This window comes from Pseudophryne corroboree, chromosome 2 (assembly GCF_028390025.1).
Source record: "Pseudophryne corroboree isolate aPseCor3 chromosome 2, aPseCor3.hap2, whole genome shotgun sequence".
Classification (NCBI taxonomy): domain Eukaryota; kingdom Metazoa; phylum Chordata; class Amphibia; order Anura; family Myobatrachidae; genus Pseudophryne; species Pseudophryne corroboree.
The window spans coordinates 234447686-234460536 of record NC_086445.1 but is presented as its reverse complement, the minus strand read 5'-3'; the positions used below and the strand labels follow the sequence as shown (position 1 = coordinate 234460536).

Below are 12851 nucleotides of genomic sequence, written 5' to 3'. Positions count from 1 at the left end.
GCATCCGTGGTCACCAGGATCCAATCCTGAATGCCAAATCTGCGGCCCTCTAGTAGATGAGCACTCTGCAGCCACCACAGAAGAGACACCCTTGTCCTTGGCGACAGGGTTATCCGCTGATGCATCTGAAGATGCGATCCGGACCATTTGTCCAGTAGATCCCACTGAAAAGTTCTTGCATGGAATCTTCCAAATGGAATCGCTTCGTAAGAAGCCACCATTTTTCCCAGGACCCTCGTGCATTGATGCACTGACACCTGGCCTGGTTTTAGGAGGTTCCTGACTAGCTCGGATAACTCCCTGGCCTTCTCCTCCGGGAGAAACACCTTTTTCTGGACTGTGTCCAGAATCATTCCTAGGAACAGTAGACGTGTCGTAGGAATCAGCTGCGATTTTGGAATATTTAGGATCCACCCGTGCTGACGTAACACTACCTGAGATAGTGCTACTCCGACTTCTAACTGTTCCCTGGACCTTGCCCTTATCAGGAGATCGTCCAAGTAAGGGATAATTAAGATGCCTTTTCTTCGAAGAAGAATCATCATTTCGGCCATTACCTTGGTAAAGACCCGAGGTGCCGTGGACAACCCAAACGGCAGCGTCTGAAACTGATAATGACAGTTTTGTACTACAAACCTGAGGTACCCTTGGTGAGACGGGTAGATTGGGACGTGGAGATAAGCATCCTTGATGTCCAGAGACACCATATAGTCCCCTTCTTCCAGGTTTGCTATCACCGCTCTGAGTGATTCCATCTTGAATTTGAACCTCTTTATGTAAGTGTTCAAGGATTTCAGATTTAAAATTGGTCTCACCGAGCCGTCCGGCTTCGGTACCACAAACAGCGTGGAATAATACCCCTTTCCCTGTTGTAGGAGGGGTACCTTGATTATCACCTGCTGGGAATACAGCTTGTGAATGGCTTCCAAAACTGCCTCCCTGTCGGAGGGAGACTTTGGTAGAGCAGACTTCAGGAACCGGCGAGGGGGAAACGCCTCGAATTCCAATTTGTACCCCTGCGATACTACCTGTAGAATCCAGGGGTCCACTTGCGAGTGAGCCCACTGCGCGTTGAAATTCTTGAGACGGGCCCCCACCATGTCTGAGTCTGCTTGTAAAGCCCCAGCGTCATGCTGAAGACTTGGCAGAAGCAGGGGAGGGCTTCTGCTCCTGGGAAGCGGCTGCATGGTGCAGTCTTTTTCCCCTTCCTCTGCCCCGGGGCAGGAAGGAATGGCCTTTAGCTCGCTTGTACTTATGGGAACGAAAGGACTGAGTTTGAAAAGACGGTGTCTTTTTCTGCTGATGTGAAGTGACCTGGGGTAAAAAGGTGGATTTTCCAGCCGTTGCCGTGGCCACCAGGTCCGATAGACCAGCCCCAAATAACTCCTCCCCTTTATACGGCAATACTTCCATATGTCGTTTGGAATCCGCATCGCCTGACCACTGTCGCGTCCATAACGCTCTTCTGGCAGAAATGGACATAGCACTTACTCTTGATGCCAGGGTGCAGATATCCCTCTGTGCATCACGCATATATAGTAATGCATCCTTCAAATGCTCTATAGTTAACAGTATATTGTCCCTATCCAGGGTATCAATATTTTCAGTCAGGGAATCCGACCACGCGACTCCAGCACTGCACATCCAGGCTGAAGCGATTGCTGGTCGCAGTATAACACCAGTATGTGTGTATATACTTTTAAGAATATTTTCCAGCCTTCTATCTGCTGGTTCCTTGAGGGTGGCCGTATCAGGAGACGGTAACGCTACTTGTTTAGATAAACGTGTGAGCGCCTTATCTACCCTAGGGGGTGTTTCCCAACGCGTCCTAACCTCTGACGGGAAAGGATATAGTGCCAATAATTTTTTAGAAATTAGCAGTTTTTTGTCGGGGGAAACCCACGCTTTATCACACACCTCATTTAACTCATCTGACTCAGGGAAAACTATTGGTAGTTTTTTCACACCCCACATAATACCCTTCTTTGTGGTACTTGTAGTGTCAGAAATGTTCAATGCCTCCTTCATTGCCGTGATCATGTAACGTGTGGCCCTACTGGACATTACGTTTGTCTCCTCACCGTCGACACTAGACTCAGTATCTGTGTCTGGGTCTGTGTCGACCCACTGAGGTAACGGGCGTTTTAGGGCCCCTGACGGTGTCTGAGACGCCTGGACAGGCACTAATTGATTTGCCGGCTGTCTCATGTCATCAACCGTTCTTTGCAAAGTGCTGACATTATCACTTAATTCTTTAAATACGATCATCCAGTCAGGTGTCGACACCCTAGGGGGTGACATCACTAACCCAGGCAATTGCTCCGCCTCCACATCATTTTCCTCCTCATACATGTCGACACACACGTACCGACACACAGCACACACACCGGGAATGCTCTGATAGAGGACAGGACCCCACAAGCCCTTTGGAGAGACAGAGGGAGAGTCTGCCAGCACACACCAAGCGCTATATATATATACAGGGATAACCTTATATAAGTGTTATTCCCTTATAGCTGCTGTTTATATAATTTTTAGCTGCCAATAGTGCCCCCCCTTCTCTTTTTTACCCTGGTTCTGTAGCAAGTCTGCAGGGGAGAGTCAGGGAGCCGTCCTTCCAGCAGAGCTGTGAGGGAAAATGGCGCTTGTGTGCTGAGGAGATAGGCTCCGCCCCTTCACAACGTCCTTATCTCCCGCTCTTTTCTGTAAAAATGGCAGGGGTTAAAATACATCCATATAGCCCAAGAGCTATATGTGATGTATTCTTTTGCCAACCTAAGGTATTATCTGTTATATTGCGTCTCAGGGCGCTCCTCCCCAGCGCCCTGCACCCTCAGTGACCGGAGTGTGAAGTGTGCTGAGAGCAATGGCGCACAGCTGCGGTGCTGTGCGCTACCTTAGTCTGAAGACAGGATCGTCTTCTGCCGCCGATTTCACCGGACCTCTTCGCTCTTCTGGCTCTGTAAGGGGGCCGGCGGCGCGGCTCCGGGACCCATCCAGGCTGAACCTGTGATCGTCCCTCTGGAGCTAATGTCCAGTAGCCTAAGAAACCCAATCCACTCTGCACGCAGGTGAGTCCGTTTCTTCTCCCCTTAGTCCCACGATGCAGTGAGCCTGTTGCCAGCAGGACTCACTGAAAATAAAAAACCTAAAATACACTTTTATTCTAAGCAGCTCAGGAGAGCCACCTATAGCCTGCACCCTTCTCGTTCGGGCACAAAAATCTAACTGAGGCTTGGAGGAGGGTCATAGGGGGAGGAGCCAGTGCACACCACCTGATCCTAAAGCTTTTATTCTTGTGCCCTGTCTCCTGCGGAGCCGCTATTCCCCATGGTCCTTACGGAGTCCCAGCATCCACTAGGACGTCAGAGAAAATTACACAAATCACGTTAGAATGTACAAATAGCGTTTATGACCCCTCTAGCGTACGCAAATGGTACTGGGTCAAGTTACTAACTAATGCACACAATTACGTGCGGTACAATCGTTCTGCACATAAGCAACTAATCTTATGTGCAGAGCGACCAGTGGAATCGAAAATTGTGGCTGCGAATTCCTTCAGCCTGAGCTTAATGGCCTAGATGGGTACCGCACCAACCCTTCCTGGTGTTGTGCTCCTTTACTTTTTATCTATAGCGGACTTCTTAGTCTGCTGTACCTGGACCTCCTGGTCTGTCTGGACCTCCTGGTCTGTGCTACAGTAGACCTCCCGGTCTGCTATACTCTAATGCTCTTTTTTAAATGTTTAACAAGGGATGCCTCCCAAGCCACCATGCAGTCACTTACACGTATGTAATAAACAAACAAGGAGCGCTGAAACCAGATATAAAAAATATATTTTGTACAGCTTTATTAAAATATAATCCACATATATGACCACATTTAAAATAAATATAAGAATTACTTAAATCCTGTGCCTCTGACTCAATATAAATGTCCGTTAAGATTTTTATATAAATCCATCCATATATGTACTGAGGTAAGTCTATATCAACTTCTCATGAGGATATATTTGGCATCCAAATTATATAGTCTCTGTGACCCAGTTTCTTATAACCACATATGCATGTGTGTCCACGGGGGAGAGCGCTGTGATGTTTAGATGTCTCCAGCGGTATGCTACGACCCCGAATTAGCAGTGTGAGCTGATGGATACTCACGGCAGCCGCAGCTGTGATAGTAAGATTTCTCCAGCGGTATACTGCGACCCCGGAATGATATAGCTGCAACGTGAGCTGATGGATACTCACAACTGCCGCAGCTTGTGATGAGCGGGGAGCGTGCCTCTTTAGCCAGGTCACGCTTCAGCAAAAACCCCGATTAGCGGCTCGCCGGCCAATGATGCAGCCACAGAGAGAAGTGAGGAGTCGTCAGACAACAGGATTCAGGTGATAAATGCCCTCCTCCATACAAAGAGGAATTCCTCTGTCCAGTGACCATTTACATTAACCAAACTTACAGTCATTATTAAGGGGAACATTATCTATAAAACATGCTATTTGGTTCTATTATTAAACGATTGAGTCGCCCGCTAGACGCACACAAACTCTACCGTAAATGCACATACCACGCGCTCGAGCGCATGGCCGAGGCGCCATCACGCGGCTGCGTATATCCGCACGCACGGGAGAGAATGTGCACGTGCAGCAGGCACGCGCATGAGGTGAATAATAAGAATTTACTTACCGATAATTCTATTTCTCATAGTCCGTAGTGGATGCTGGGACTCCGTCAGGACCATGGGGAATAGCGGGCTCCGCAGGAGACAGGGCACATCTAAATAAAGCTTTTAGGATCACATGGTGCATACTGGCTCCTCCCCCTATGACCCTCCTCCAAGCCTCAGTTAGGTACTGTGCCCGGACGAGCGTACACAATAAGGAAGGATCTTGAATCCCGGGTAAGACTCATACCAGCCACACCAATCACACCGTACAACTTGTGATCTGAACCCAGTTAACAGTATGATAACAAAAAACGAAGTAGCCTCTGAAAAGATGGCTCACAACAATAGTAATAACCCGATCTTTGTAACAATAACTATGTACAAGTATTGCAGACAATCCGCACTTGGGATGGGTGCCCAGCATCCACTACGGACTATGAGAAATAGAATTATCGGTAAGTAAATTCTTATTTTCTCTAACGTCCTAGTGGATGCTGGGACTCCGTCAGGACCATGGGGATTATACCAAAGCTCCCAAACGGGCGGGAGAGTGCGGATGACTCTGCAGCACCGAATGAGAGAACTCCAGGTCCTCCTTAGCCAGAGTATCAAATTTGTAAAATTTTACAAACGTGTTCTCCCCTGACCACGTAGCTGCTCGGCAAAGTTGTAATGCCGAGACCCCTCGGGCAGCCGCCCAAGATGAGCCCACTTTCCTTGTGGAGTGGGCCTTTACAGATTTAGGCTGTGGCAGGCCTGCCACAGAATGTGCAAGTTGGATTGTGCTACAGATCCAACGTGCAATCGTCTGTTTAGACGCAGGAGCACCCATCTTGTTGGGTGCATACAATATAAACAACGAGTCAGATTTTCTGACTCCAGCTGTCCTTGAAATATATATTTTTAATGCTCTGACAACGTCCAGTAACTTGGAGTCCTCCAAGTCGCTAGTAGCCGCAGGCACCACAATAGGCTGGTTCAAGTGAAAAGCCGAAACCACCTTAGGGAGAAAATGAGGACGTGTCCGCAGTTCTGCCCTGTCCGAATGGAAAATCAGATATGGGCTTTTGTATGATAAAGCCGCCAACTCTGAAACTCTCCTGGCTGAAGCCAGGGCCAATAGCATGGTTACCTTCCATGTAAGGTATTTTAAATCTACCGATTTTAGAGGCTCAAACCAATGAGATTTGAGAAAATTCAAAACTACGTTCAAATCCCACGGTGCCACTGGAGGCACTATTGGGGGTTGTATATGTAGTACACCTTTGACAAAAGTTTGTACTTCAGGCACTGATGCCAATTCCTTCTGGAAGAAGATTGATAAGGCCGAAATTTGAACTTTAATGGACCCCAATTTTAGGCCCATAGACAATCCTGCTTGCAGGAAATGTAAGAATCGACCCAATTGAAATTCTTCCGTTGGAGCCTTCTTGGCCTCACACCACGCAACATATTTTCGCCAAATGCGGTGATAATGTTGTACAGTCACTTCCTTTCTAGCCTTAATCAAGGTAGGAATAACTTCCTCTGGAATGCCCTTTTCTTTTAGAATCCGGCGTTCAACCGCCATGCCGTCAAACGCAGACGCGGTAAGTCTTGGAACATACAAGGTCCCTGCTGAAGCAGATCCCTTCTTAGAGGTAGAGGCCATGGATCCTCCGTGAGCATCTCTTGAAGTTCCGGATACCAAGTTCTTCTTGGCCAGTCCGGAGCCACCAGTATTGTTCTTACTCCTCTTTTCCGTATAATTCTCAGTACCTTTGGTATGAGAGGCAGAGGAGGGAACACATACACTGACTGGTACACCCACGGTGTTACCAGAGCATCCACAGCTATTGCCTGAGGGTCTCTTGACCTGGCGCAATATCTGTCCAATTTTTTGTTGAGGCGAGACGCCATCATGTCCACCTTTGGTCTTTCCCAACGGTTCACAATCATATGGAAGACTTCTGGATGAAGTCCCCACTCTCCCGGGTGAAGGTCGTGTCTGCTGAGGAAGTCTGCTTCCCAGTTGTCCACTCCCGGGATGAACACTGCTGACAGTGCTATGACATGATTCTCCGCCCAGCGCAGAATCCTTGCAGCTTCTGTCATTGCTCTTCTGCTTCTCGTGCCGCCTTGTCGGTTTACGTGGGCGACTGCCGTGATGTTGTCCGACTGGATCAACACCGGCTGACCCTGAAGCAGCGATTTTGCCAGGCTTAGAGCATTGTAGATCGCTCTTAGCTCCAGTATATTTATGTGAAGGGACGTCTCCAGGTTTGACCACACGCCCTGGAAGTTTCTTCCCTGTGTGACTGCTCCCCAGCCTCGTAGGCTGGCATCCGTAGTCACCAGGACCCAGTCCTGTACGCCGAATCTGCGGCCCTCTAACAGATGGGCACTCTGCAACCACCACAGGAGAGACAACCTTGTTCTTGGTGACAGTGTTATCCGCTGATGCATGTGCAGATGCGATCCGGACCATTTGTCCAGCAGATCCCACTGAAATGTCCGTGCATGGAATCTGCCGAATGGAATCGCTTCGTAAGAAGCCACCATCTTTCCCAGGACTCTTGTGCATTGATGTACTGACACAGTTCCTGGTTTTAGGAGGTTCCTGACAAGTTCGGATAACTCCCTTGCTTTCTCCTCCGGGAGAAACACCTTTTTCTGAACCGTGTCCAGAATCATTCCCAGGAACAGCAGACGAGTTGTCGGGGTCAATTGAGATTTTGGAAGATTCAGAATCCACCCGTGTTGCTGAAGCACTACCTGGGTTAGTGCTACACCGACTTCCAGCTGTTCTCTGGACTTTGCCCTTATCAGGAGATCGTCCAAGTAAGGGATAATTAATACGCCTTTTCTTCGTAGAAGAACCATCATTTCGGTCATTACCTTGGTAAAGACCCGAGGGGCCGTGGACAAACCAAACGGCAGCGTTTGAAACTGATAATGACAGTCTTGTATCACGAACCTGAGATACCCTTGGTGTGAGGGGTAAATTGGGACATGCAGATAAGCATCTTTTGAAGTCCCCTTCTTCCAGATTCGCTATCACTGCTCTGAGTGACTCCATCTTGAACTTGAATTTCTGTATGTACAGGTTCAAGGATTTCAGGTTTAGAATAGGTCTTACCGAACCGTCCGGCTTCGGTACCACAAATAGTGTGGAATAATACCCCTTTCCCTGTTGTAGGAGGGGTACCTTGACTATCACCTGCTGAGAATACAGCTTGTGAATGGCTTCCAAAACCGACGTCCTTTCTGAGGGAGACGTTGGTAAAGCAGACTTTAGGAACCGGCGAGGGGGAGACCTTTCGAACTCCAACATGTAACCCTGAGATATTATCTGCAGGATCCACGGGTCCACTTGTGAGCGAGCCCACTGATTGCTGAAAATCTTGAGTCGACCCCCCACCGCTCCTGAGTCCGCTTGTAAAGCCCCAGCGTCATGCTGATGGCTTTGTAGAACCCGGGGCGGGCTTCTGGTCCTGGGCAGGGGCTGCTTGCTGCCCTCTCTTACCCTTTCCTCTGCCTCGCGGCAGATAAGACTGTCCTTTTGGTCGCTTGTTTTTATAGGAGCGAAAGGACTGCGGCTGAAAAGACGGTGTCTTTTTCTGTTGGGAGGGGGTCTGAGGTAAAAAAGTGGATTTGCCGGCAGTTGCCGTGGCCACCAGGTCCGAAAGACCGACCCCAAATAATTCCTCTCCTTTATATGGCAATACTTCCATATGCCTTTTGGAATCCGCATCACCTGACCACTGTCGCGTCCATAAACTTCTTCTGGCAGATATGGACATCGCGCTTACTCTTGATGCTAGAGTACAAATATCCCTCTGAGCATCTCGCATATAAAGAAAAGCATCCTTTAATTGCTCTAGAGTCAATAAAATACTGTCCCTATCCAGGGTATCAATATTTTCAGTCAGAGAATCCAACCACACTACCCCAGCACTGCACATCCAGGCTGAGGCTACTGCCGGTCGCAGTATAACACCAGTATGTGTGTATATACTCTTCAGTGTAGTTTCCAGCCTCCTATCTGCTGGATCCTTGAGGGCGGCCGTATCAGGAGACGGCAACGCCACTTGCTTTGATAAACGTGTGAGCGCCTTATCCACCCTAGGGGGTGTTTCCCAGCGCGCCCTAACCTCTGGTGGGAAAGGGTATAATGCCAATAACTTCTTGGAAATTAGCAGTTTTCTATCTGGGTTAACCCACGCTTCGTCACACACGTCATTCAATTCCTCTGATTCTGGAAAAGCTACAGGTAGTTTTTTCACCCCCCACATAATACCCCTTTTTGAGGTACCAGCAGTATCAGAGATCTGCAAAGCCTCCTTCATTGCCGTGATCATATAACGTGTGGCCCTATTGGAAAATACGTTTGTTTCTTCACCGTCGACACTAGATTCATCTGTGTCGGTACCCGTGTCGACTGACTGAGGTAAGGGACGTTTTACAGCCCCTGACGGTGTCTGAGACGCCTGAGCCGGTACTAACTGGTTTTCCGGCCGTCTCATTTCGTCAACTGACTTTTGTAATGTGCTAACATTATCACGTAATTCCATAACTAAAGCCATCCATTCCGGTGTCGACTCCCTAGGGGGTGACATCACCATTACCGGCAATTGCTCTGCCTCCACACCAACATCGTCCTCATACATGTCGACACACACGTACCGACACACAGCAGCCACACAGGGAATGCTCTAATCGAAGACAGGACCCTCTTAGCCCTTTGGGGAGACAGAGGGAGAGTTTGCCAGCACACACCAAAAGCGCTATAAATGTATATAAACAACCCTAGAATGTGTTGTTTTTGATATAAGCGCTTTTAATATATCAATATCGCCAAATTATGCCCCCCTTCTCTTTGTTACCCTGTTTCTGTAGTGCAGTGCAGGGGAGAGTCCTGGGAGCCTTCCTCACCAGCGGAGCTGAGCAGGAAAATGGCGCTGAGTGCTGAGGAGAATAAGCTCCGCCCCTTTTTCGGCGGGCTTTTCTCCCGGGTTTTAAGAAAACTGGCCTGGGTTAAATACATACATATAGCCTTAATGGCTATATGTGATGTATTTATTTTGCCACTAAAGGTATTTAATATTGCTGCCCAGGGCGCCCCCAGCAGCGCCCTGCACCCTCCGTGACTGAATCAGTGAGATGTGTAGCAACAATGGCGCACAGCTGCAGTGCTGTGCGCTACCTTCATGAAGACTGAGGAGTCTTCTGCCGCCTGCTTTCCGGACCTCCGTCTTCAGCGTCTGTAAGGGGGATCGGCGGCGCGGCTCCGGGACGAACCCCAGGAGGACCTGTGTTCCGACTCCCTCTGGAGCTAAGTGTCCAGTAGCCTAAGACTCCAATCCATCCTGCACGCAGGTGAGTTGGAAATCTCTCCCCTAAGTCCCTCGATGCAGTGATCCTGTTGCCAGCAGGATTCACTGAGATTTAAACCTAAAAAAACTTTTTCTAAGCAGCTCTTTAGGAGAGCCACCTAGATTGCACCCTTCTCGGACGGGCACAAAAACCTAACTGAGGCTTGGAGGAGGGTCATAGGGGGAGGAGCCAGTACGCACCATGTGATCCTAAAAGCTTTATTTAGATGTGCCCTGTCTCCTGCGGAGCCCGCTATTCCCCATGGTCCTGACGGAGTCCCAGCATCCACTAGGACGTTAGAGAAATATGGCAACGTGTAGCATGATATTTTTCTGACTTTGACATTGTATACCTGGCACTGTGGGGCATTTGTATACCTGGCACTGTGGGGGCAATTGTGGATCTGACACTGTGGGGGCAATTGTGGATCTGGCACTGTGGGGGCATTTGTATACCTGGCACTGTGGGGGCATTTGTGGATCTGGCACTGTGGGGGCATTTGTATACCTCGCACTGTGGGGGCATTTGTGGATCTGGCACTGTGGGGGCATTTGTGGATCTGGCACTGTGGGGGCATTTGTATACCTGGCACTGTGGGGGCATTTGTGGATCTGGCACTGTGGGGGCATTTGTATACCTGGCACTGTGGGGTCAATTGTGGATCTGGCACTGTGGGGGCAATTGTGGATCTGGCACTGCACTATTGGGGGCATATGTCTGTGTTTCACGTCCCATTTTAATTGGCCACACCCATTTTTTGGGCGCGCGCGCGCCGTGGGGCACAGTACCTCTATAGGGCACTCTCTGTCTGATTGGTCGCCGCTTAGCCCGGCCGGGAGTGCACACAGACGCTCTCATTCCAGTAAATGGAGCGCGTGCGTCTCACGGACACGTGCGCGCCCCAGACGCGGTGATAGGCCCAGGCACAGACGGAACTCCATCTGTAATGTAAGGGGGCATAAGTCAGAACAAAAATAAAGTGCTATGGATTGTTTGAGGTAGGGGGTCCCCAAATCGGTATTTCGCTTAGGGCCCCATGAGGTCTAAATCCGCCTCTGCTTTCACATATTGGCACTGGAGGGAGTTCAGGTCTAACTGTATTCTGCAAGCTCAATTGTATAATTTAATCCTGTTCCTTCACATATTTTTTTGCCCATCCGTCCCAACGATTCATTGTGCACTGGGACACCAAGTTCTTGCCATCTGGGTTCCTTTGGTCTCGTTTGGTCAGATGGTAGTTAACAACACCTCCGATGAGGCCATCGAAAATTAGCATATTCTTCCGCACTTTGAATTTCTTTTGGTTCCTCTCCATCTCGATTGCTTTGGTAGTTCTGCCAATAGTTGCATGGAGGGCCTCTGTGGCGTGGATTGCGACAATACTGCTTGCGACCTGCAGCATGTTTGTGGCCTTGTACGGGAGCACCACCAGGACCAGTCATGTTGATTGCTTTGATACCCTTCTTTCTTTATCAGTTCAAATTCAACCATTTCGCCACTTACCAGGCTCCGGAAGCGCTCTCATTGGTGGGTCTTTTGAATACCTGTATAATGTGCGTATACTCTTCTTTTGGTGTTGGTTCTCTTTATAAACCCATAGCCACGTGACACACTGAACCACTTAACTTGGCCCACAATTCACCCCGTGCTGGTTTGCGGAACATCACCCTTAGCTGGTGCACCAGACACTCTCACTTGGCTCTGGACCACCATATTTGGACTTGCAAGTCTGGATTGTCCTTCCAAGGGTGGTTTTACTCTTTCTGCTGCTTCCAAGGACTGCCAATATATGGGTCTTTCTTGTGCATCAAACTGGTCAGTCGGACACCTGCTAGTCTCCCGTGGAACATTCCATCTCGAGGGTCCTTTCCCTCCACGACCAGGGTGCCATTCTCTGCTCTTACTTTCCACCTGTTCCAGATGTATCTCCTTTATCATTTTCCGTGACAGCACTTGTAAGAGCCCCAATCGGACCCTGGCTGGCTTGCACTTGCTGTGTGCCCATCTTTCTGGGCATCAGTGTGTCAGATGTCACGTCTGATCTGGCTTCTCCCGAGTTTCCTCTCTACTCTGGCTCTGTCGGGGTGCTATACTCTGAGTCAGGGTTCTGGTTAAACTCGAGAATATCTAGAACAGCTTCTTTGAACTCCGAGAAAGCGCACACAGGATTTTGGCGTCTCCACATTTGGAGTGGAGCCCGTGTTGCTTCACCTTGCGCTCCTTCTATGAACAAATTGCTAAGAGTTTCATCAACCTGTTTCACCTTTTGCGTCTCTCCCACTTGTACCGCCCCGCATGGCTTCCTGCAGGCCTAGGGCAAACTCCCTCAGCGACTCTTGGGGCTGCTGTTTTCTTGCATAGAGACGACTCTTAAGCTCAGAGATGGTTCTGGAGTCGAAGATGCATTCTAATTTTTTAAAGATGTCTTCCACTGTTTTTCATTCCTCCTCTGCCCAAGCTTTGGCTTCCCGTAGGGCTAGACCTTTTAGTTGCCCCATCACTATCTCAACTCTTTGTTCTTCCCTGAGCAGGTAGATGTCTATTTGAATGGATTGGATTATACTTTTTTGCTCTGTGATTGTGGCCATTCATATAAATTCACACATGCGAATAACATTTAGTAATTACTAATGAACTATTCAATTGGTCTGGAAATAAACATACTTTTTCCCACTAAAGAAATTGAGGTTTGTATGTTTTTCTTTCCTCAATGGAACATTTTCTTGCCATTTTAAGTATTGATTTTATTATGAATAGAAAGTTATTATACATTTTATTAGAGTATTGATAATATTATAATTATTTTCACACCCTACAGTATTTTACTAAT

At 48.6% G+C, this 12851-nt stretch overlaps 1 long non-coding RNA gene across 1 annotated transcript in view; it reads left to right on the top strand.

Annotated features, from left to right (window-relative positions):
• LOC135011556 (uncharacterized) overlaps nt 1-12851 on the top strand; it is a 295015-nt gene that overhangs the window by 130628 nt on the left and 151536 nt on the right. The gene's annotated exons all lie outside the window — the stretch shown is intronic.